This window comes from Zalophus californianus, chromosome 10, assembly GCF_009762305.2.
Source record: "Zalophus californianus isolate mZalCal1 chromosome 10, mZalCal1.pri.v2, whole genome shotgun sequence".
Lineage (NCBI taxonomy): Eukaryota > Metazoa > Chordata > Mammalia > Carnivora > Otariidae > Zalophus > Zalophus californianus.
Genome location: NC_045604.1, coordinates 71,910,398 through 71,933,557, shown reverse-complemented (window position 1 = coordinate 71,933,557; position 23,160 = coordinate 71,910,398). Strand labels below are relative to the sequence as shown.

The 23,160-nt window shown below is 51.0% G+C and overlaps 1 long non-coding RNA gene and 6 other non-coding genes across 8 annotated transcripts; 3 read left to right on the top strand and 4 right to left on the bottom strand.

Moving 5' to 3' along the window:
- Positions 1 to 25: 25 nt before the first annotated feature.
- LOC113932470 lies at positions 26 to 14,807 on the top strand. Of its 2 annotated transcripts, none has more exons than XR_003523077.1 (4): positions 26 to 415; positions 12,761 to 12,850; positions 13,474 to 13,711; positions 14,521 to 14,807. It is a non-coding gene; the product is annotated as an uncharacterized LOC113932470 (long non-coding RNA). The 2 variants fall into 2 exon arrangements; XR_003523076.1 differs by lacking the exon at positions 26 to 415 and adding an exon at positions 12,531 to 12,603.
- Positions 707 to 778, bottom strand: TRNAP-UGG. The gene has a single exon. It is a non-coding gene; the product is annotated as a tRNA-Pro (tRNA).
- Positions 3,870 to 3,942, bottom strand: TRNAK-CUU. Its single transcript has one exon. It is a non-coding gene; the product is annotated as a tRNA-Lys (tRNA).
- TRNAR-CCU lies at positions 4,991 to 5,063 on the top strand. Its single transcript has one exon. It is a non-coding gene; the product is annotated as a tRNA-Arg (tRNA).
- TRNAP-CGG lies at positions 12,383 to 12,454 on the bottom strand. The gene has a single exon. It is a non-coding gene; the product is annotated as a tRNA-Pro (tRNA).
- A 1,185-nt stretch (positions 14,808 to 15,992) lies between the features above and the next one.
- Positions 15,993 to 16,065, bottom strand: TRNAK-CUU. The gene has a single exon. It is a non-coding gene; the product is annotated as a tRNA-Lys (tRNA).
- A 4,463-nt stretch (positions 16,066 to 20,528) lies between these two features.
- TRNAP-AGG lies at positions 20,529 to 20,600 on the top strand. Its single transcript has one exon. It is a non-coding gene; the product is annotated as a tRNA-Pro (tRNA).
- The last annotated feature ends 2,560 nt before the right edge of the window (positions 20,601 to 23,160 follow it).

The following is a 23,160-nucleotide window of genomic DNA, read 5'->3' as shown; positions in this document are numbered from 1 at the left end:
GGTGCCATCAGACGGGAGGGGCTGACCCCCGGAGGGGGGTGGATCAGGCCACCAACAAGACCCCGAGCCAGGACGACTCAGGGATGCCCTCCCCTGCTCAGCGGGGGCAAGAGGCGGGTCTTCTGGTCCTCAGGCAGTGGCGTGGACAAGGATCCCGCCCTCAGGGCAGAGAGACCAAGTCCAGGGGTCGGGGGTCGGGTCCTAGGCACTCTGCTGTCTCTGTGTCCTTCCTCCCCGCGTCGAGGCATGCCAGCGAGGATCCCGCAGATCTGGGCTAGCGGCTTCGCTTTGTACTGTCTGACCACCACCCCTCCGGATCCATGGCGCGAATTTCCTAGCGCTCTCATCTGCGAAGGCCCCGGGGATCTGAAGTTCTACCCGCAGAATCCCGGGTCTCTCCGTCCCCCCAAAAAAGGTAACGTAAGTAAGAGGGCTCACCCGGGACTTAAGCGAGGATCATCTCGAACTAAGATGAGATCTGAACCCCTAGAGCAGCCAACGATGCCTTTCCCCTTATTTTACATAACCTCCTACTTCCCGGAATAGTCTCCTTTAACCTTGTTACCGGCACGATCCCAGCCTCAGGAGATACATACTGTCTGCGTCTGCCGGAGCCCTAGGTCCCTCACCAGCTGAACCATCTGGAGCCTCAGCCTGGTAGGTGCCCTACTCCACTGAAAACGTGGAAAGGAAAAGATGAGGGAAAGGGCTCGTCCGGGATTTGAACCCGGGACCTCTCGCACCCAAAGCGAGAATCATACCCCTAGACCAACGAGCCGTCACGCTCCAGTCCCTCCTCCTTCTGCAGCTGACGCACGCGGAAACACCGACATCACCCCGAGAGCTCAGTTGGTAACGTGTGCACCCGTGAAGCCGGCTCTATGCGTTCGCGGGTTCGCAGCTGCAGTCAGGTTTCAGACCGACAAGCTCATCAACGGCTGCACGTGCGGCCCGAGCTGGCCCAGCTGGAGGAAGGCAGCACAGCTGCAGCTCTCCAGCCCACCGCTTCCCAATTACGCATCCTGATCCCTGCAGCACTTAGAGGAGGGCTGATCTCCAGCCCAGGCTGGGATCCAGTGAAGGAGAGACTCTCAGCAGTGCCCAGGGTGAACTGCGGGGGGGGGAGGGGGGCCGCACAGTTCACCCCCAGTCCGTCGCAAACCAGGAACGATGCTCTGCCCCCAAACCGCAGCGCCTATTTTCCTGGGCTGAAGCCCTCTAAATTGGCCCTGGACAGGGAGACAGAACAGATATGGAATTCCCAAACTACTGAATATTGGGAATCGGGACCCACTATATCCCTCTACTTGACTGATACCTGAATCAAACTCTCCCACATTATGACCCCATGAGGACTGGAGCGTGGGCAGCATTGCTGAGCGAGAGGAGAAGCTGGCAGCAAAAGGAGTTTCCAGGAGTATAATCCTCGCTTAGAACGCAAGAGGATCAAATCCCGGAGGAGCCTAGATTCTCAGACTTTCTTGTCTTTTAATTAGAAACAACCTGCTGTGTTCCCAGAGGTGAAAAGCCTTGAGGAATTCCTTCCCAGGGACCTTGCTAACAAGGAGCAAGGAAGCCCTTGGTGTCGGCCTTAAAGGGCCCTGGTCCTTGCCCTGTTCAGGGCGTGGGTGCTGGAATGGCTACTCTCCCTACTCTCAGGAATGGGAGTCCAGAAGCACCCATGGGAGGCCAATCCTGTACAAGGAGCAGATGCTCTGAGGGCAGGAACCAAGCATGGCTTCCTGGGTGAGCAGGAATCTGCTTTCATCACCTCACACACTGTGCACCCAACAGAGCACTTTTCAGGCAGGAGTGGATAGCTGGGAGCAGAGAAACAACCCATGTGGGCGGGAATCCTCATTGCCTTCAACTGGCAATAAAAAATCTAACTAATGTGAGGCTCAAAGCCATGACCCTGAGAATAAGAGTACGGTGTTAGTGGAGCTAACCTGGTGACCATATGGGTGTTTTTGCTGAATCTCTGCATTAAAGCTGAGTCTCAAATGTGGGCAACACCAGGATCTGGACCAGACTGTCGATATTTCCAGCCTCATACATCACCCTCGACCCTGACCCCAAAGGTCAGAGGCAGGCTGAGACCCCTGATGGTGTGAGGCGCCAAGTTGGAGTCCAGTCCTTCTCTGTGCCTTGATGAAATCCAAGGTTCACCTGTTGATGCCCCAAGTCCCAGCACCACCCTGAGGCTGCAGGAAGAGGGTGTGTCAGCCTGAGGCCACTCCAGGGATATGGAAACTTGAGCCCCTTTCTCAGAGGGGTGGAAAACAGGCCTGACCACTGGATTCTTCCCTCATTTCCTCGAAATATTTTGCTGAACTCCAACACCGAGATCAGCCCTTGGGATCCAGCTCCTTTGCAGGGAATGGCATAAAGCCAGGGTCTGCCAATTTGGGACAAGAGGCTGTTCAGGTTCCTGCCGGAGAGGTCAGGAGGAGTGCGAACTGGGGAGGCAGGAGAGGTGGGAGAGGAGAGAATAAACAGGGGCCCCAGAGCACCTGGGCTTCCCCCAGCCTAGAGATGCCTGGCTCAGGAGGGTGGGTGGGGAGGGGTGGACAAGCAGGCTGGAAGCTCAGACAGGAGTTAATGCTTCAGTCTCAAGGCTGTTCTAAGTGCTTTACACAAAATATAAGTAATTTAATATCCCAAACAAATCTTTGAGTCCATGAGTTGTGATTAACACAACTTAACAGATGGATATCCCCACTTAACAGATGGATAAACTGATGTCCTTGAGAGGCTGGGTCTTGTGGGTCCAGATCTGTGGAGTCCAGCTGGAGAATAGTAGAGCCCAGTCCTATAACCCTCCTGCAATCTGAAAAGAACCGCCCAAGATTTGTGTTCTGCACCTTCCTCATCTAGGGGAAGGCTCAAGACTCCAGACCACAAGCCATGGAAAATTCCCAGGGCAGGATCTCTCCAGGAAGCTGAGTTCCCCTGAGGCTGTGGTTCAGGGATGGAGTCTGCAATGAAGTGTGGCTCAGGGACAAGGGTCAGCTCTGTGTATCCACAGTGACACATGGGACCGCGACAATGGGGGGGAGAGGGCATCAGCAACCCCCTCCCCCCACCCTCTCTACTTTCCATCCCTTTGCTTTCCATTGTAAAGGGACCTAGAATTGGGACCCACCATTCCATCTACCCCTCAAAAATGTCTCTGTGCAAGAGAAGGGCTTGTTGGGGATTTGAATCCAGGACTTCTCACTCCCAAAGCAAGTTGTACACCGCCAGATTAACAAATCCTTCAAGGTCAGTTACTTTGTCTGCCTCTCATCCTTCCATGGAAGAAAGTGGTCTTGACCCTGGTTCTGTGAGACCTGGAGACATCCACTCCTCTGGCAATCGCTGGCTGGGCCACGCTCCGGCCGAGGCTGTGAGTGGATGACTGCAACAGTAGGGCTGTGAACAGGGACAGGGTCTCCTAGATGCTGGAGGGGATCCCTGGAGAGAAGCCCTGCCAGGCTGGAGTAAGGAAGGCGGGCACAGGGGGAGGAGGGCCACCTGCACGTGGGCGAGGAGAGGAGAGGGCCCCAGGAAGTGGCCTTTTTCACTTGGGTCAGGTTTAATTTTAAACATATCTGTTCCTTATTCTCTGAACTGTCCTCACCATCACCTGGGCTCCTGGCTTTCTCTCCCCATCCCTATGTTTAAGCCACCGCCACCCCTAAAAAATAAAACTCCCAAGGTAGAGGAAGGGCCTCAGAATGTCTCCCCTGAAGGTAAAAGTTACACCGAAGTACCGTGTTCTCGTCTCCTCATAGAATGAGCAACCAGGAAGTTTGTTTTCTCAGGAAGATCTCTCTAAACAGGATTAGGACTTGTTGAAAGCCAGCTGACGCCCAAAATGTAGAGCCCGCCCAACGTGGGGCTCGAACCCACGACCCTGAGATTAAGAGTCTCATGCTCTACCGACTGAGCTAGCCGGGCGACAAGAATCCATCCTGGGCGCTCTGTCCTTTGTTCTGATGCCTCAGGTGACTTGGCTGCAGAGGTTCTGGGGGTTCGACCGGAGGACACGGAGGACCTCCCGGGTCCCCCCAGGCCTGGGGACGGGGTTCCAATCCTTGAACCGTAGACTACTCTCCCCACGCCGCCGCAGGGGAAAAACCGAGCCACCTCCTCCGGCCTCAGACAGACTCGGCGTGCTCAGGGCGTGGTTTGGGGGTCTGGGCTCGCCGAGTCCGCACGTTGTGGTAGGCCAAGGGGCCGCGCCGGTCCGAGGGCGCGGGCGGAGGTTCCCAGTTCTCCCCTCACCTCGTTCCTTGTCCGCAGGTGCCGGGGTCCTTCCCACAAGGGTCCCTCTGTCCCCTCCCCGCGACGCGGAGTGAAGGACGCTTCTCCCCAGCAGGAAAAAGCCGCAGGGACCAGCTCTCCTGTGCTGGGTACTATAGTGGGGAGACACCTTCCCGGCTTGCCCCCACCTGAAGCCAACAGAATCTGGTCACTTGGGGACGCCCAAGACTCGGGCGCAGGGACGGTCGCCCCCAAAACAAGCGCCGTACCTTAAACCAAAGAGCCAGAACAAAGACGACGGGTGCGGTCCTTGGTGACTCTGCCGCGCGCTCCTCACCGCAGGGGAAGGGACCTGGGGGAAGTTCCCCCCGATAACACAAAGGGGAGGGTGAGATTGGGCTCGGTCCGGAGTCCGCGGGCCATTCCAGAAATGCACACGCAGGGAAGCTTCCATCCGCCGCCCGATGGAGCGGGGAGCGGCGGGGACTCCGGCGGCTGCGGAGCTGGGGCGGCACCGGGACCCGACCGGACGAGGCGCGGGGTGGGGGGAGGTGCCAGGACTCCGCATCTGCTCCGGGCCCTAAACGAGGAAGCGCACACCCAAACACCCGAACAGACGTCGCCCTGAACGCGCGGCCCCTCCCAGCAAGGGCGCGCGAGACACGTGGCGCTGCCCACGGGCTCCTCGCGGGAGCGTGGAAGGGGGCGGGTCCTCACCGGGAAGCTTGCGCACCAGGGGCACGCCCCGGTGGCCTAATGGAGAAGGCACTGGCCTCCTAAGCCAGGGATTGTGGGTTCGAGTCCCACCCGGGGTAGGGCGGTTCTGTTTTGGCACTCCTGTGCTGGGTGGTTTCTGCTGTCAAAGACTTGTCAGCCACAACTGACCCTTGCACCTCCTAGGACCCCCGAGGTTGGGGCACGGGTGTCTCTTTACACCCGTGAAGGTGATAAAAGGAGGGACTGGGTGGGCTTTGTGGAGGGAGCACACCGGAGCTAGCTGGGGGTTGAGGGGCGTCTTACAGAGCGGAAAGCACAGGCTGGTTTAGCTGCTGATGGGTGGAGTTGAGGGCTGAACTTTCTCTGGGCCACCACCCATTAGCCCTTTGGTTTAATTCCTCTGACTTCCCGGTAAAGGGTAAGGAGTGGGTCCTAATCCCTGGAACCTGTATGGGGGGGTGGCTTTTCTAGCACTTTGGAGGTTTGGGGGGGCAGGAACAGAGTTAATGGAGAGCAGAAAAAGACCCATGGACAATACCTGGCAGATCTTCGTCCCAATATGGGCCCAAATTCAAGAAAGAAACATCTAGAAGAGGACGGTCATACGTACCTTCAAATTCTGAGCCCTCTGGGGTCCCAGAATAACAATCCGAAAGGCGAATCCTAGACTCCCTTCCCCAAAACCCCACAGCTCCTTAGAGGAGGAGGATCCACCACTGGTGGCTCTCTTCATTGAGAAACATGACAACCGGACCCTGAGGAAAATTCTTCCACCAACAGCCTTGCCTGTTGGACCAGGACTGGGCTCTAGTGTCCCTTAGCAGAGCTGTGTCCCTAAGTCTCACCGGTGGGGTGGGGTGTGGCCCCGAGGATGCAGAAGTCCGGAAATTGCAGGTGTCCACTGCAGGGCTGGACCCTGGTGGTGACAAGGAGCAAGCGGGAACATGATTTGACCTCTGATATTTCAGAAGAAGCATGGAGTGAGTCTTCCTGACAGAAATCAGAACGCTGGAACTCACAATTAGGGTCCAGTTAATGACCTATTCGAATCAAGTTTGGGGGTGGGAGAGCTTTTGTCTTTCCCTCCCTCAGGCCTGGGGACCAATTCAGCCACAAACCAGCCATGGAGCCCATCCGTGGAGTGGATCTGGGCCTACCGCCCAAAAGTCAATGCGAACCGCAACCCTTTTTGCCGCCTCGCCCCCCAGACACACATACACGCACACCCGCACTCCCCTGCAGCCCCAGGCCAGGCCTCACTCATCTTTGTCCCTACCAGCCCTGGGTGGTAGCAGATCTCCTCGCCCCTAGTCTGGGATGATGGGGTTGGGGGAGGAGCGAGATAGGAGGTCGTGGGGCCACCTGTCCGCAACCCCAGACCTTACGGCTGTACTGAGGCACTCTGTACCTGGAGGGGTAGATTCCAGGACAGGCAACGCCTCCCTCAAGGCCTGACTCGCCCTGGACTTTTTGGCGCCTCCCGAAGTCCTCTGATTAGGTAGGGGGTTGCTGAAGTTTCCTGGCTAGCTCAGAAAAACCCTTCATTTCAAGACTACAGAGGGGCGCCTGGGTGGCTCAGTCGTTAAGCGTCTGCCTTTGGCTCAGGTCATGATCCCAGGGTCCTGGGATTGAGCCCCGCATCAGGCTCCCTGCTCCGCGGGATGCCTGCTTCTCCCTCTCCCACTCCCCCTGCTTGTGTTCCCTCTCTCGCTGTGTCTTTCTCTGTGAAAGAAGAAAGAAGAAAAGAAAGAAAGAAAGACTGTAAAATTGAGTCCCACCTTGGACATCAGACTTTCAGGGATGCCGCTGCTGATCAACCTATTTTAAAGTTAATCAATCCCCCAAATGCGGATGCCGACATCTCAGATTCGGTGCTTCTGTGAACTGCTGGATCCAACACCTGTATGTACCTGGAGAGTGAGGGTCTTCTGTTTTCCCCTTCACATGGCAAAGACCCTCACAGCTGGCCAAGGCCAGAGACGCCTTGGTTCAGACGCCTCTGCCCTTGGTTCATTTTATCCTGAACAAAGTCTACATTTTGAGAAATCTGAGCTGGGAGAGGGGGCACAATCGATCGTTCTCGGGACTGCACCAGCTGCACGACCACCAGGAAAGGATTGGCAGGGGTTTGCGTCCTCCTGGAATATAATATAGACAGCACCACTCTTGGTGGCTCTCAATTAGGTCCTCTAGTCACAGCGGGCATCTGAACCCAGAAAGGAACTGGGGAGAGAGGTGTCGACTTCTTCCATTAGCTGATTTTCTCAGAGATTCCCTAGCACTCTGAGCAATAAATGGGCCAAGCATTGATGATGCAGATCTTTATGTGGGTGCTTGGAACTGAGAATCCTTTTTGAGGTTGGGGAAAATAGGATGGGTGGTGGCCAATTAGCCCAGGAAAAAGGCCAGCGTGGAGCTCCAAACCAAGACTGGGAGAGAGCTTTGTGGTCTACCAAGTGAGCTAGCCAGGCACTGGGAACTTTTCTGTGGTTCTTTAAGTCAAGGAGGAGCCTCAGCTTCACTCTCTCTAGAAAAGCAAAGTCCCAGAGTCAGACTCAAAGCTGTTGCTTAGCCCTCAGCAAAGCCTAACTAGGGACCAATTGTGTTTATGACTGCTGAGAACACCCACCCTTTGTGGACCCCAACATTGAGTGTCTGGGCCCCTGCTTGCTGTGTTTTTCATTCCTGGACAGTCTATGAAACAAAGAGAAACCCTCTCCTAGGCCAAGCCCTGGTTCCATCTACCCAAGTTTAAAAGCAAGACCTTAGGGGACCCTGGCTGGCTCAGTCCAGGGAGCATGTGACTCTTGATCTCAGGGTTATGAGTTCCAGCCCCATGTTGGGGTGTAGAGATTGCTAAAATAAATAAATAAATAAAATTTTAAAAAATAAAAGTCTTAAAAAATACATAAAAGCAAGATTTCAAAAGATAAAGCCATTTCTAAGGAATCTAACCACATCCTAGAAAAATGCTCAAGAACATGTATAGGAATACAAAAATGTCCAGCACCCAACAAAGTAAGATTATAAACATCTGGCATTCAATGAAAAATTAGCATACATGAAAAGAAGCAGGAAAATATACCCATAGTCAGGAGAAAATAGTCACTACTCAGAAATGAAGCAGATGATAGAATTAGTAGACAAGGCTATTAATACATTTCTATATCCAAGAAGCTAGAGAAAACATTGAATATGTTAAGTAGAGATGTGGAAGAAATAAACAAAAAAATAGCCATATTAACCTCTATAAATAAACTATAATATTTGAGGTAAAAAGTACACTGGATGAGATTAGTGGCAGATTAGACATGGTAAAAGAAAAGATTAGTGAACTTGAAGGCATAGCAATAGAAATTATTTTTTTTAAGATTTTATTTTATTTATTTATTTGAGAGAGAGAGAGAATGAGAGACAGAGAACACGAGAGGGAAGAGGGTCAGAGGGAGAAGCAGACCCCCTGCTGAGCAGGGAGCCTGATGTGGGACTCAATCCTGGGACTCCAGGATCATGACCCAAGCCAAAGGCAGTTGCTTAACCAACTGAGCCACCCAGGCGCCCCGAGCAATAGAAATTATTAAAATAAAATCCACAGAGAGGAAAGATTGGAAACAAAACATCAGTGAGCTGTGGGACAATTTCAAGTGGCCTGATGTGCATAATTGGACTACATTTAAATGGGATAGAGAGAAAAATATTTGAAAAAATAATAACAAACATTTCCAAATTTGACTAAAACCATAAATCCACAGACACACACACCCCCAAAAAACTGAACAAACCTCAGGCACAAGAAATATAAAGGGAACTACACCAAGGCATATCACAATCAAATTGCTTAAAGTGAGTGATAAAGAGAAAAATCTTAAAAGCAGTGAGAGAAATAATTATTTACAGAGGAACAATGGTAAGAATAAAAGCAGATTTCTCCTCAGAAATAATGTAAGCTAGGAGACAGAGGAGCAGAATCTTTAAAGTTCTGACATTTCACAAAAAAAAAACCCCATCAATCTAGAATGTTTACATGTAAAAATCAATGTACATTTAATGACTAAAAAAAGAAAGACCATATAATCATCTCAGTACATGCAGTAAAAGCATTTGACAAGCCCAATGTCCTTTCCTAATTAAAAAAACAAACAAACAAAAAAACACTTCAGCAAACTAGTGTTGAGAGGTAGGAGGGGAGATAAAGAGCCATAAAAAGCTTTTGGAGGTGATGAATATGCTCATTACCTTGACTGTGGTAATGGCTTGGTTGTACACGAATGTCAAGACTTATGAAACTGGGGGAACCTGGGTGGCTCAGTCATGACCTGCCCCTTCAGCTCAGGTCATGATTCCAGGTCCTGGGATCGAGTCCCGCATCGGGCTCCCTGCTCGGCGGGAGGCCTGCTTCTCCCTCTCCCACTCCCCCTGCTTGTGTTCCCTCTCTCACTGTGTCTGTCTCTGTCAAATAAATAAATAATATCTTTAAAAAAAAGACTTATGAAACTATTCGCTTTAAATGTGTGCAGTCTGTTACATATCACCTATGCTTAATAAAGCTGTTTTCTTTAATGACCACAAGTTCTTTGCCACTCTTTCCACTGAGAGGTGAGGTCTGTATCGCTTCCCCTTGAGTCTCAGTGATTTCTTCACCCAATAAATACATAGCAGACGTGGAACTGTAGAAGTGTCAAGGTTGGGTCCTAAAGAGAGACACAAGTCCCATCTTGTTCACTAGAACAGGCATGTGGGAGTTCCAAAGTTGCTAGGTAAGAAATTCAGTTAGCCTGGAGCTTCCGTGCTATGAGGAAGTCCAAGCCACGTGTAGAAATCATTTGTAGATGCTCCATTACACAGTCCCAGTTGAGCTGTTCACACAACAGCAACAGCCATGTGAGTAAAGGAGTCAACAGATGTTATCAGACTTCAAGTTTTCCCAGACAAACTCCAATTTAACAGGTACAGATTATACCTGCTATTCCCTGTTGAATTCCTGACCCAAAGAATCCATAAGCATAAAACACATACTGTTTTATTTTATTTAAAGATTTCACCCATTTACCTTAGAGAGAGAGACTGAGACAGAGAGCAGGGGGAGGAGCAGAGAGGGAGGGAGAGAGAGGGAAACAATCTCCAGCAGAGACCCTGCAGAGCACAGAGCCAGAGGCAGGGCTCCATCCCAGGACCCTGAGATCACCACCCAAGCAAAGCAAGAGTCTGACGCTCAAGACCGAGCCACCCAAGTGCCCCCAAACATATTGTTTTATACCATTAAGTTTGGCAGTGTTACCCAGCAACAATTACTGTCAAGTGGTAACTATTAAAATAAAAGGCAGCATAATAAAAAAAAATTTTAATTAAAAAAATTAACAATAAAAAAATTTTAAAAATTAACACAACATAATAAAAATTTTTAAAAAATTAACACAACATAATAAAAATTTTTTAAAAATTAACACAACATAATAAAAAATTTAAAAAATGAACACAACAATAAAAAAATTAACACAACATAATAAAAAATTTAAAAAATAACACAACATAATAAAAAATTTAAAAATTAACACAACATAAAAATGTTTTAAATTAACACAACATAATAATAAAAAAATAAAAGGCAGGGGCGCCTGGGTGGCTCAGTTGGTTAAGCGACTGCCTTCGGCTCAGGTCATAATCCTGGAGTCCCGGGATCGAGTCCCGGGATCAAGTCCCGCATCGGGCTCCCTGCTCAGCAGGGAGTCTGCTTCTCCCTCTGACCCTCTTCCCTCTCGTGCTGTCTCTCATTCTCTCTCTCTCAAATAAATAAATAAAATCTTAAAAAAAAAATAAAAGGCAGCAAGCATATTTAATAGAATTTTGAAAACTTCTCTGGGCAAACTCTGGAACAAAACCAGAATGCCTTCTATCACATTTCTATTTTATTGGAGGTTCTAGTTAGTGCAATAAGATAAGTAATTAAAAGGTATAGCTAAGGATGGGAAGTAATTAAGTAACACTGCCATTATTCACAGATGACATGCCTGAATATATAGAAAATTCTATAGATTAGAATTAATATGTGAGTTTCACAATGTCACTGAATCCAAGATTAGTACATAAAAACTGATTGTATTTTCATACATCTGCAAAAATTAGAAAAGTATATCCAAAGTGATATAATTTACCATAGTATCAACAACATCAAATACCTAGCAAAAATTCTAATGAAAGATGTACAAAACCTATCTCAGAAAAATATAAAACACTATTATAAGTTAAAGAAGACCTTAATAAAGAAGAAATACATCATGTTTATGACTTGAAAGCCTCAATATTGTAATGATGTCAAATCACCCAGAACTGATCTACAGAATCAATGCTGTATCAATCAAAATCCCAATCACTATTTTTGTGTAAACTGACAAGCTGATTCTCACACTTACAAGAGAGTGCCAAGGGTCAATAATAACCAAAATAAATTTGAGAGACTAACACTCCTGGATATCAAGACTTACCCACAAAGCTAAACTGGTTTGGGCATAAGGGTAACATGGAACAAAGCAGTGAAGTATTAAAACAACATATACTCAGACTCTTGATTTGCGAAAAAGTTTGCACTACAGATCAGTGGCAGAAAAGACCATCTTTTAAATAAATCCTTCTGAATCAGAACTGTCCCCGTTTAACAGTTGGTGAAAGTAAGCCTGCATGGCTAAGCGTCTTGTCCAGAGCCCAGAATCCGGGCTGGGAGGATGCCACACCCCCCTCCTCCCCCGTGCTGTGGTCCCTGAACCGGAAGGAACAATCCTGAGCTCAGTCAGCATTTGGACCCAGGATCTCTATCCCCCACAACCAGAGTCATGCCTCTGGCTCAGCGCGGTCCATTATTGCAGGCCACAAATACGAGCCGCATCTTCCAATTAAAATTTTCTAGTAGCACATTAAAAAATAATAACAATAAGTAAAAAGAAACAGTTAAAATTAATGGTAATAATATATTTTATATAACCCAGTATATCCAAAATATCATTTCAACACGTAGTAAGATAGCTTACTTTTCTGGGAACGCGTCTTCAAAACCCGACGTGCATTTTACACTTAGAGCAGCACATCTCAGTCGGGAGGGCGGGAGGAAACGTGTCTGCGCGGGGAACGCCGTAGGGGGTCACAGAGTGGAGAGGAGCTGGGCGCGGGCTGGGATGCTCCTGCGGCATACGCAGGCGGGCTGAGTGCGAAGTTGATTGTGGCTCCTCCGTACCCGAAGGGGCCGGCCTGTACCCCGAAGCCCCACCGCTCCCCCAAAACAGCCCGTACGCAGCAAGCGGTCTGTCCCCTTCTGGTCCCCGGGTTGGGCCCGAAGCGGAGCGCAATACGCCAGGTGGGATGAGAGCCCATCCTGAACTCGATGTTCCCGTGTAAAATAAGGCTAGAGAGCCGGGACGCATGCCTTGGGCTCGTCCGGGATTTGAACCCGGGACCTCTCGCACCCGAAGCGAGAATCATACCCCTAGACCAACGAGCCTCGCACACAACAGCACCTTCTAACGCTTCCCCCACAACTGTTTGTATCGCGCGTGGCCCCGGTTCATTCCCGGATAGGCTGAGCCGCTCCTGGAAACCAGGCGTGGGGCTGAGCGCTGGGGTGACCGTGGGAAGACCCTGTGGACCTAGGTGGGCAGAGGCAGAGCAGCCCAGTCCCAGGATGATGGATCCGCGGAGTTGGATCGATTCCTGCCCCCAGGGGAGTGGGGAGCATATTGTGGGGGAGGGAAGACGAGAGGCTTGGATGAGCCGGAGGCCCCGAGCTGAAAGAGCACTCCCTCTGCAGGGGAACCCGAGGCTTCAGGCGGTGCCGGCTGTGGGGACTGTGGATGGTGGCTGGGGAAGAGACCAGAGGAAGGGGACTGGCATCAAGTAGGTGTGTGCCCTCGAATCTCTTGAGGAGGAAAGGGGAAGGAAGAGGTGATGGTTCCATGTTATGCGCCCAGCTCCAGGGCTGCCAGTCTGGGCGCGGGGGAAGGAAGTGCCCGCCAGTAGCGGGTTCTGGTTCTCCCTTATTGATCCCCAAGCCGCAGGGGGTTGGCGACAACCCCCTTGGGAGCCTTCCGCAGTTCTGAGAAATTGTTTCCGTGGGAAAGGTAAGTCAAGGCAGGGTAAACAGTTTAGGATTGGCTAGATTGAATAACTCGGTATGATATGGGACATAGTGGCTGTCCCTAGTTGTCTGGTATCTGACCCTGGTGATTTAGGGCAGGGGAAATACGGGTTGGTGTATCAGGTAAGGAGGTAGGTGGGTGGGCATATGGACTCAGAATTGGTTGGTTTGCATCTGAAAGGCCTATTAGCAGGCAAATTGTTTACTATCTCTAGGAATTAGCTAGCTGGGGAGCAGGGGCAGTCTCCTCAGCTAGCAAGTTCCCCACCCCCAGATGTCAAATCATAGAACACAGAAAATAAAAACCAGGTGTGATAATACAGGTGTGAATTGCATCAAGTGTTTTTACAAACATTTATGAAGATCATGTGACTTTTCTTTTTCAGTCCATCAATATGATTGACTACTTTGACAGACTTCCTTGAGCATAAAACCAACCTTGCATTCCTGGAATAAATCCAGCTCACCCTTATTTTACTGCTCCAATCTTTTTAAAAGAAGTGAGGACAATCATGCTGGGGAAGCGATGGACCTTTCTCCCTGGGAAATGCCCAGGCTGGCTAATTTGAGACAGAAGAAGGTGCATTGGCCCCCAGCTCAACCCTGGCTCTGCAACTCTCAGAGGTTGGGTCACGTGAGTTTGCTCCTTAGTGACTTACAGGTAGACCCTACACTATCGGGAGTTGTCACACAAAGGAAACTTTATTTGCAGCAAATAAGGAGATCGTGGGGAATAACTTCTAAAGCCATGACTCCCCAAGTGGGGGTGGGTGGGTTTCCTTTATTTAGGGTTAGGATGAATATTCAGAAAGAGGAGTTTTGTTCCCACGTGTAGGCATGTAGAGGAGGACAGGCATAATGTGTCGGTGTACTTAGAAAACATGACTATACTGTGTCCTATGTTATGCTAATGAAGCCTGTGCTTCTCCTGGGAGGGGGGAGAGTGTAACATTATAATGAGGTAGAGGTCACTGCCATATACTCCATGGTCCATCTGCACAGGTGTGAGTCAGTGGTGGAGCTCAAACTGGTCTAGGCTGGCTGGAGCTCCTGGCTGTCACTGGGAGTCTTGCTGGTGACAGTTTTAACGTCATTAATCCTTTGGGTCAGTTTCACAAACTGACTAGAGGCTTTCCATCAGGATGTGGGGCTGGTGCAGTACCCACAGCCAGTTGTCCCAGCCTCTGGCCCTCCCACCTCTGTCTCTGCACCTCCACCCCTGCCTCTCCTGGGAAATGGACCCAGAGCCACTCTAAAGCCCCTGAGATTTAGGTTTGAATCCTGCTCCAAGGTCATACCTTGGCTGGTTAGGGCTCCATCAGGTATTTTAGAGGACTGGGGATGTCACCTGCATGGCTGTGAGACAGAGAAATTAAAGGGACCCCATGAAAAACCACTTTTTTCACTCCTTTTCCTGTTTCTATTCTTGATAGGACCCACACCTCTGCCTTATACACACCTTATAAGACAGATAATGTATGTTCTCCTTGTGAAGGTCAAGGAGTTAATTATTTCTTTGGAGTCTTCTAGCACAACAGATAACATCTAAGGAGTGAAACTGTGCCCCAAGGGGAGTCGCCATGAATGTTTTCCAAGACCACTGACTCATCAAGACCCCTGGCTTCAGGGCATAAGCGACTTATGGGGAACCTTTAAACACTCCTCTGTGTTCTGGATGCCTGAGAAGACACATGCATGGAACCACCTCAATAAAACCCTAGGCCCCAAGCAAAGACAAGACTCACTCTTCTTTCCCTTCTGTCTACCGGACATTCTGTCCATAACTACTCTATGTCTTCAACAAACTCTGCTCTCACTTCCTCTCTGCTCATGTTTGGTTTCTATGCTGCATGAAGCCAAGGACCCTCTTGGCTGGTCCTGTGAGACCCCCTCTGGGTCCAACCTGCATCAGTTGCATTCGTGCACATGGAAACATCTGGCTCTCCACAGCCCAGGTGCTATGGAAGGTCTCCAGGTTTCTTCTCACAGTCTAGGGATGATCAGACAGACCCTCCTGGGTGCAAAAAGTCCGGTTGCCCCCGCCTGTGAATTCTGTTATATGACCCTGAGCATGAGGGCTGGTGGGTCCCCCATGCTTCCATAGCTCCAGCCCCTCCCCGTCTCTCCAACCCATCCCCACCACCTGGGAAAGACCAGAGCCCTGCCCCTGATCCCAGCTGGGAAAGACTGCATTGGGACCCGGCAAGCTGTCCTTGGTCTGTGATTGAAACTCAAGGTAATTTTCACATGACTGAATTCCTTGCACTTGTGAGGGAACTGGGGAGAGGGGAGAATTGCAGTCTGTGCATCTCTAATGAACTCAGAAGCCCAGAATCAGGAGGCAAGGGATTTCACTCCTTTATATTTAATTCACATCTGCACCCACTCTGGGAAGGTCCAAGGAGTCAGATCCAAGGACCACATCCACTCCAGGGGACCAGGCAATTGGGCAGTCCTAGTCTCCTCAAAATAGTTAGGAAATATGCTCACCCATGGCGGGGGGGGGGGGGGGGGGCGGGGGCGGGGGCGGTAGAGGGCATCTGAGTGTGCTGTGTGAGAACCCTGAATTGCAGGAATGACTCCCCAGAGCTATGCTATTCCTGCCGTGCATCCATGGACTAGAAACACACTAAAATCCCATAATGCAAAAGCAACTCAGGTCCACAATCTGTGTGGAAGGGACTAGATTCAGAACCCTTCCTGAGCAACTCTAATGCCTCACCTTCTCCTGGTCCCAGGCTGTGGGTCTTCCCTGGCAGCTGCAGGTCCAGCACAGGGATTTGGTCTTTGGGTCCCCCCGGAATTAGGCCCTGAAATCTGAGTTGTGCTAACTGCTTGCCTTAAGGTTAAGGCCTGAGCACCTGAAACCATTACTTCTATTCACCTGGGCTTGTAAAAAGCTATGTGCCCAATGTGGGGCTCAGACCCACGACCCTGAGATTAAGAGTCTCATGCTCTACCGACTGAGCTAGCCAGGCACACTACCTTTATTCTCCTTCAAAGGGAAAGGTGGGCAGTGCTGGGGCAAGAAGCCCTCTCTCCCACTGAACTTCCCCATGATCAGTGCTGTTTCCAGTAGGATTTCCCCTGCCTGAAAACTGTCTGAGAACCTCAGAATTGAAAGCTGTGAGGGGGTGGGACCACCTGGCCTGAAATTCCGGGACATGGGCATGAAAGGAGGCACGCTGACACAGAGGGACAACAGAAGGAGGTCCAGGGGCCCAGTGGCACTGGGAAGCCGGTTCCTGGGTGGCACCGAGTCCCCAAAACTCCACAAGCCCTTTGTCCAGGACCCCACACACTGGCGAGGGCAGTGCTAAAGCGCCTTCTTCCCTCCCAGCTCTGGGGTGGAACCAAGGCTTCCCCACAACCGTCCCACCCCTCAGGTGGGACTCGGGAAGCTCTGCACCCTCTTGCAGACTGGGAGGACAGGGTAGTGGAGGTCAAGGTCACTAGAGGTAAGTGGAACAAGGTGCCCTTCTCTATAGTGGTCCCCAGAGTATGAGTCCCCCTGGGCCTCTGGGTCCAAATCCAGGAGGAGTCTTACTTTCAAACTCCCAACGTCTCCTCCCCCGTCTCTACTCCGCATACCCTCCACCCCACCCCACGCCTGGCTTTGGGGCGGGCAGTGGAGCGTGAACCAGGAAGACCCAGAGGACCTGCTGCAGGGGAGGCCCCCAGTGCCCTGGGGCGGAGTGGGGGGGGGTTACTGCGCAAGGTCCGGTTGGAGCCACCTCTTCCTTTCCAGTCGGTTTCCAGAACGACCGCCCATCCACGAGGGAAAATGGGCACGGCGCCTCGAGGCCCCACGCAACCATCCAGCCAGGGATGCCACCGCGGGGGGAGGGTTGCCGGACTGTGCCCAATGCCGGGACAAAGAAAGGGATTTCGGGGGACCCAGAGCCGCTCAGGGGCTTTGGGGGCTAAACCCACAAGAGGATGGGCTTGGCTGAAGCCAGGAGCCTCTGAGTCTGCCCCGGACCCTAGTCCCCCTTTCTGTGAGCGGAGGAGACACAGCTTTGGCGCGAGGCTCACAGCCCGGGCTTCCCCATGGGAGGGCGGGACCGCCCTAGTCTCCGGTTTGAGTCCCCCAGGGAACCTCCACGCGGTCCTGGAGCCACCCCCGCCCCCCAGCTCCAAGGCGGCCCAAGTTCCTGAGCCTCGGCCCTGGAGGGAGTTCCTGGTGACAGAGCTCTGGGGATAACTGATCCTTGGGACTCTGGGCCTGGCAGTATCGAACCTAGCTCTTTTCTGGAAGGTGAACGGAATCCTCCCGCTACCAGGTGGGCATCTGACACACTGCTGTCCCTGGGCCAGGGGAAAGCAAGTGGACAGAATCAAAAAGAGAGAATGGGGTCAGTTTGGATCTTTGGTTTAGGGGTATGATTCTCACTTTGGGTGCGAGAGGTCCCGAGTTGAAATCCTGGACGAGCCCTTTCTGGTTCTTTTTCTTTTCCAGATGGTCAGGTTGTTGCCCCCTGAGGGGGCCAAAGTCCACCCAAGGCCAGGAAGGAACAGGGACCCAGAGACCCATCATTACACATGATGGGGATTAAAACCCCCTCCAGTCTGCAGAGCAGGCCTGGACCTGCACTTGCCCTCTGCTTAGACTGTCCCTGTGTCCTCCCCTCCCTACCCCTACCCTCATCCCCACCATTTGGCACGGAGCATGGGCAGGGGAGGAAAGACAGATGTTGTTTCCCTTGACAGCGGATCCCAGCATTCTGGGATGGAGGGAAGCTGCTGGGCACTGGGAGCATCTCCAGAGGATTGGTCTTAGAACAAGATCCAGAGTCGGCATCCCGGACTGCAGATATGAGGGCACACTCGTCCCTGGCCAAGCCCTGTCTCACCCACGAAGGGATATTGAGTTAGTATGTCAGACAAGTGAGGGAGAGAAGTTAGAGCCACCAAGGATCACCAACTAAAGGCACTTTTTTTTGGCCTAAGGATGTTGTTCTTGTTTTAGATGTGAGAGGTCCTGAATTCAATCTGAAGAGGCCTCCTTTGCTGAAGTAGGCAGTGTGGGGCCTAGCTGTGGTGTTTTTTCAGACCAAGAGGGAGGAATACCTGGGGTTTTGAGCCCTCAGTATTGGGGATGGCTAAGCGGTTGGCCTGGGTCAAGGTGTCACTCAGACATTGGCAGGACCCTCAAGTGGGACTGGGCTCAGGGTGCAGCCACTTCCAAAACAATCACCCTAAACCTCCGCCCAAGGAACCACCAGCATGAGCTTGCTCGGATGCCGGCTACTTCTGTTCCTAAAGCACACAACCTCTGTCCTCAAGGTGATGCTTTTGGCTTGGTTCTGTGGTTCCCAAACTGTGTCCGGAGGTACCTTTATAGTATTTTAAAATTCCCAGGGATATCTTAAAGTTTTGAGGGAAACAGCAATACTCATCCATCAGACACTGTATTCTGTGAACTACTAGCTCAAGGCAGTTGAGTTTCAACTTTTGACAATGCTGTATTTTTGCAAAGCTGGGTTTTCTGGAGTATCTGTGTAAGCAGTGCAAGAAAATTGACGTGGAATAGGAACTCAGAGACTAGCCATCTGATTCCAAGGCTGGAGAAGCAGTACAGGGCCCACCAAGGGCACATATTCCAGTAAAAAAGAATTATTATTTAAAAAGAATGTAGGGGTGCCTGGCTGGTTCAATCAGTAGATCATCTGACTCTTGATCCTGGGGTTGTGAGTTTAAGCCTCACATTGGGGGTAGAGATTACTTAAGCAAAATTTTTAAAAAATTTAAAAGAATATAAAATTACCATTTTTTTCAAAAATGTACTGTACAGGGTTGAATGGTATTCTCCTAACATTATGGCCGCTCAGAACCTCAGAAGGTAAGGTCTTTGCACACAGAATTAATGAAGGTGAGATCATCCTCGAATAGGGTGTGCGCTGGCCCAATGATTGGTGTCTTTATAAAAAGATGATATGATTATATGAAACACAGAGGCTCATGGAGAGAAGAAAGCTATATGATAATGAAGGCAGAGACTGGAGTGATGGGCCCTTAAGCCAAAGATGGCCCGAGCCACCAGAAGCTCGAAGAGGCAAGGAAGGGTTCTTCCCTAGAGTCTTTAACGAGAGTGGAAAGGGTGGCCAGATGATACCTTAACCTTAGACTTTGGTCTCCAGAAGTGCGAGAAAACACATTTCTTCTGTTCTAAGTTGCTCAGATTGTGGTAACTTGTTATGGTGGCCATGGGAAACTATCAGAGGTACTGGGTTGGTAAGACTTTTTTTCCCAAAAAGTGACTAAGGTGTATGGACCTAAGTACCCAGTAAACTGAGCTTTCTTTAACCCTAAAAACACCAGGAAAGATTCTCGAGACTAAGAGTGCCCTGAAGGGAGAGATGTGGAGACTTCTGGTAGGAGTTCCAGCCACAGGCCCAAGACCTGGAGCTCCAGTGTCCAGGGGAGGGGTGAATCAGCTGCTGTGGTGTCTCCCCCAGAGTAGCCTCAGTTCCCACCAAAAAAGAAAGAAAACCCGGTCCTATCAAACACTGAGCCAGGCCTTTTTAACAGCATAAACTGTTGCAAGAGAATACAAGAAAGTCAGCTGATGGGAACCCTATACCCTCCTTCTCAGACCTCTCCCCCAAAATGGAAAACAAAACTCCCCCCCTCCACTTCCCTTTCACTGGGGAGAGTGGAGCAAAGTTCAGAAGCCCTCTAAATGAGAGGCCACTGACCTCCAGGTCGGGATACGGGAGGGAAATTCTGAGCAGTCCCTCCTAAGGCACTGGGGTGGTCCTGCTTGGGAGCTTCCTCCTAGGAGCCCCACTCAGGACCTAGAGAGTCGTGCCCCCTCCTCACACCCCACAACACACACAGACTTGGAGCTCTGGGTTTGAATCCTGTTCCTCAGTCAAATGTGGCGGCGCAGGCATTCTCAAATTACTAATCTAAGAAAAGATACAGCTATGTGTCTTCTCGGGCCAGGTATTCAAATGCTGGCTGGAGGCCCCAAGTATTTACATTGCTTCATTCAAGCACGGAGAAGGTACGAGGCTTCGGAAGGCCACATCGAGTTGCAGAAGTCTCTCTGGAAGCATCTGCCACTGGCCTAGGTTGTTAAAACTTCTGTAAATGATAGGAAATAGTTTCCTTGCATTGAGTCCTTTTAAGGCCTCTTTAGCAGTCAAAACCGCACGCCCGACGTGGGGCTCGAACCCACGACCCTGAGATTAAGAGTCTTATGCTCTACCGACTGACCTAGCCCGGCAAAGACACAAGCTCTTTCTACCTCCCTGCTACTCTTAAGTATCAAAGGCAAGTACTACAAAAAGAGGCCAAGGTGCATCCTGCCTCCGGGGGGGTGGTACGGGCGCGGGGGCCGGGGAGCCGGAGTCACTTAACCACTGCGTGGGGGAAGGCGATTAACTAGGGTGTGAATATAACTAGAAACAAGTAGAAATAAACAACAACTAGGGGTGGCTCGTTGGTCTAGGGGTATGATTCTCGCTTAGGGTGCGAGAGGTCCCGGGTTCAAATCCCGGACGAGCCCTAGCTTTTTTTCTTTCCACAAACGCTCCCGGAGCCTCCCAGGGCCACCTGCAGGAACAAAATCGGCCTGATGTACCACCGCCCACTCAGCGCGCTACCCCAACTGGAAAGGCCAGAGTTCCTTAATCTCTGAGGCCTGAATTTGAGCTCCACATTGAGTTTAGGGAGCCGAGGCCTGCAGAGAGTGATCTCCAGGAGCAGCCAGACCACAGGCACGTAGGACGCCGCAGCTTCCGCCCCGGACTCCCTTGCCCTTCGCGCACCCCCTGCAGCTCCTGCACTCCCAGGTGGTTTTCCCTGCCTGGCCACCAGGGGGAGCGCTGAGCCAGAACGGCTGGGCTGAGAAGCCCGGGACCTTCTCCCGGCCGAGGGGCAGGAGAACCCAGACCAGGCCGGAAAGCCCCCCAAATATGTTCCGGGTGAGCCAGACTCTGACTGACGCCCGCATTGCCCCTTGTGTTAATGACCAGTGCGGGTTCAGAGAGCCTCCTGGGACCCCCCCGCCCCCCCAACCCCCCCACACCCTTCCCCGCCGTCCCACTGCAGAAGGGGAGAATAAGGCGACCGGGTAGAGCCTGCCCTGACCATGCAGCTCACGAAATGGACACTTTGACTTCAGCCCCAGGTTCTCCTCACCTCCCCTTTCCCTTTCTGGGACCTGAACAAAAACTGCAGGACCACTTCGGCCTGTGGCCCAGTGCCCAGCAGCAGCCTCGGATGCTGGGCTTCACTGCAGCCTCTAATGTTGCCCCAAAGTTCTCTTTGTCTGGTGGGCTGCCCCACCTCCCCCCAGCCAGGAGGTGACAGCAGAAGCCTCATGGGGAGCCTGAACTCTCATTCCTGCCTGGCAATCAGGAGGCCCCACCTTGTGTGAACTGCCCCCCCAACAAAAAGGTGGAGTCCTCTTCTCCCACCACAGGGGCCCACTGTAGAATTATAGAAGACGTAAATAAGATCTAGAGTTTCAAAGCATAATAAGGAAAATGTCCAAGATGCAACTGAAAATCACTGGTCATACTAAGAACCAGGAGAATCTCAACTTGAAGGAGAAAGGGTGCTTGAAAGACACGGACACAGATTTTGGAACTGTCCGAAAGGGAGGGGAGAGGTGGGAAAGAAGCCATCCTAAAAATGTTTGAAGAAGCTTTAAAGAACCTGCTTAAAACAAATTTAAAAGTTGAAAGTGTCAAAGAAACAGAAAATGTAAAGAAAAACCACATGGTTTTTCTTAAACTTAGAGCTGAAGAATGCAGCAAATGAAATTAAAAACCTAATGGCAAACACATGGACAAGATGGAAGAAAGAATCAGTGAATTCAGATAGAACGACAGAAACGACCCAATCTAAAGAACACGGAAAATAGACTTCAGAGGAAAGGAAGGAAGAGAAAGAGGAAGGAAGGAGGGAAGGACAGAGCCTCAAGGATTTGTGGAACTTTAACAAAGTATCTTATGTTGGAGTAGCTGGAGACCCAAAAAGAGAAGCAAGACGGGGCTAAATGTATTGGAAGAAATAGCAGTGGGACTTTATCTGTGTATTTCTTAAAATTATCTTAAATAGGCTCCGTGCCCAACACAGGGCTTGAACTTGCAACCCTGAGATCAGAAGCCACATGCTCTACCAACTGAGCCAGCCAGGTGCCCATGTCTGTGTAGTTTTTAAAAACAGACTTTGTTTTTTAGAACAATTTTAGGTTCACAGCAAAACTGAGCAGAAATACAGAGCTCTCACAAACTCTCTGCCCCTGAGCATGCACAACCCACCTTCCTCCACTTTTTTTATTTTAAAACACATATATTATTGCTTCACCCATAAATGCTTTTCACTTTTGCGGCGGGGGGTGGGGTGGGGTGGCGGCAAATATCTCTACAAATAAAGTCCCTTTGTTTTAAAGCACCCCTAGTGCCGTGCACACAGCCAACACCATTAAGGATGTTACCGTCTATATTCTCTCTTCCCTAGTCTGTGCGCAGGTTCCCTGCTGCCTCCTTTCTCCTCTCTGCACTTGGTTGGCTGCATTCGGGATGCAGGCCAGGCGTCCACACGGCAGTGGGTGGGGTCTGAAATCTCAGGGGATCCTCAGTAGATTCCCTGAGGCACACCAGCTCCAGAGCCTGGGGAAGGGGAGCTAGGTCCCACTCCCAGCCCGTTTATCTGAAGTTCCTCCTTGCTCTGGAGAGCAGGCCAGGACGGGGGCGCAGTGGGGGCTGCCCCCACCCAAACCCCACCTGGGGCTCAGGCCTGCAGACCCACAAGGACCGACCCTCTCCCTCCAGGGTCGCCTTCGCTTTCGACCCTAAATCCCGAGAGACTGGATCCGGAGGCAGAGAGAAGGAGGCGGGTGTCACGGCAGGCACCCCGGGGTCTCCAGAGCCTTCCTCCATCCACTGCCAGGTGGCAGGTTCCAGCAGCTCAGCATCGCCCGAGGGCCGACCAAGAAGGCGTGGGGCGAAATATATATTTTTAGAATTTTAAATAAAAATACATTGATTTTTAGATCATTCAAAGGAAGTGGGAGTTTTCATGCGAACAAGTGGAATCTGGTGGGTCTCACGATTATT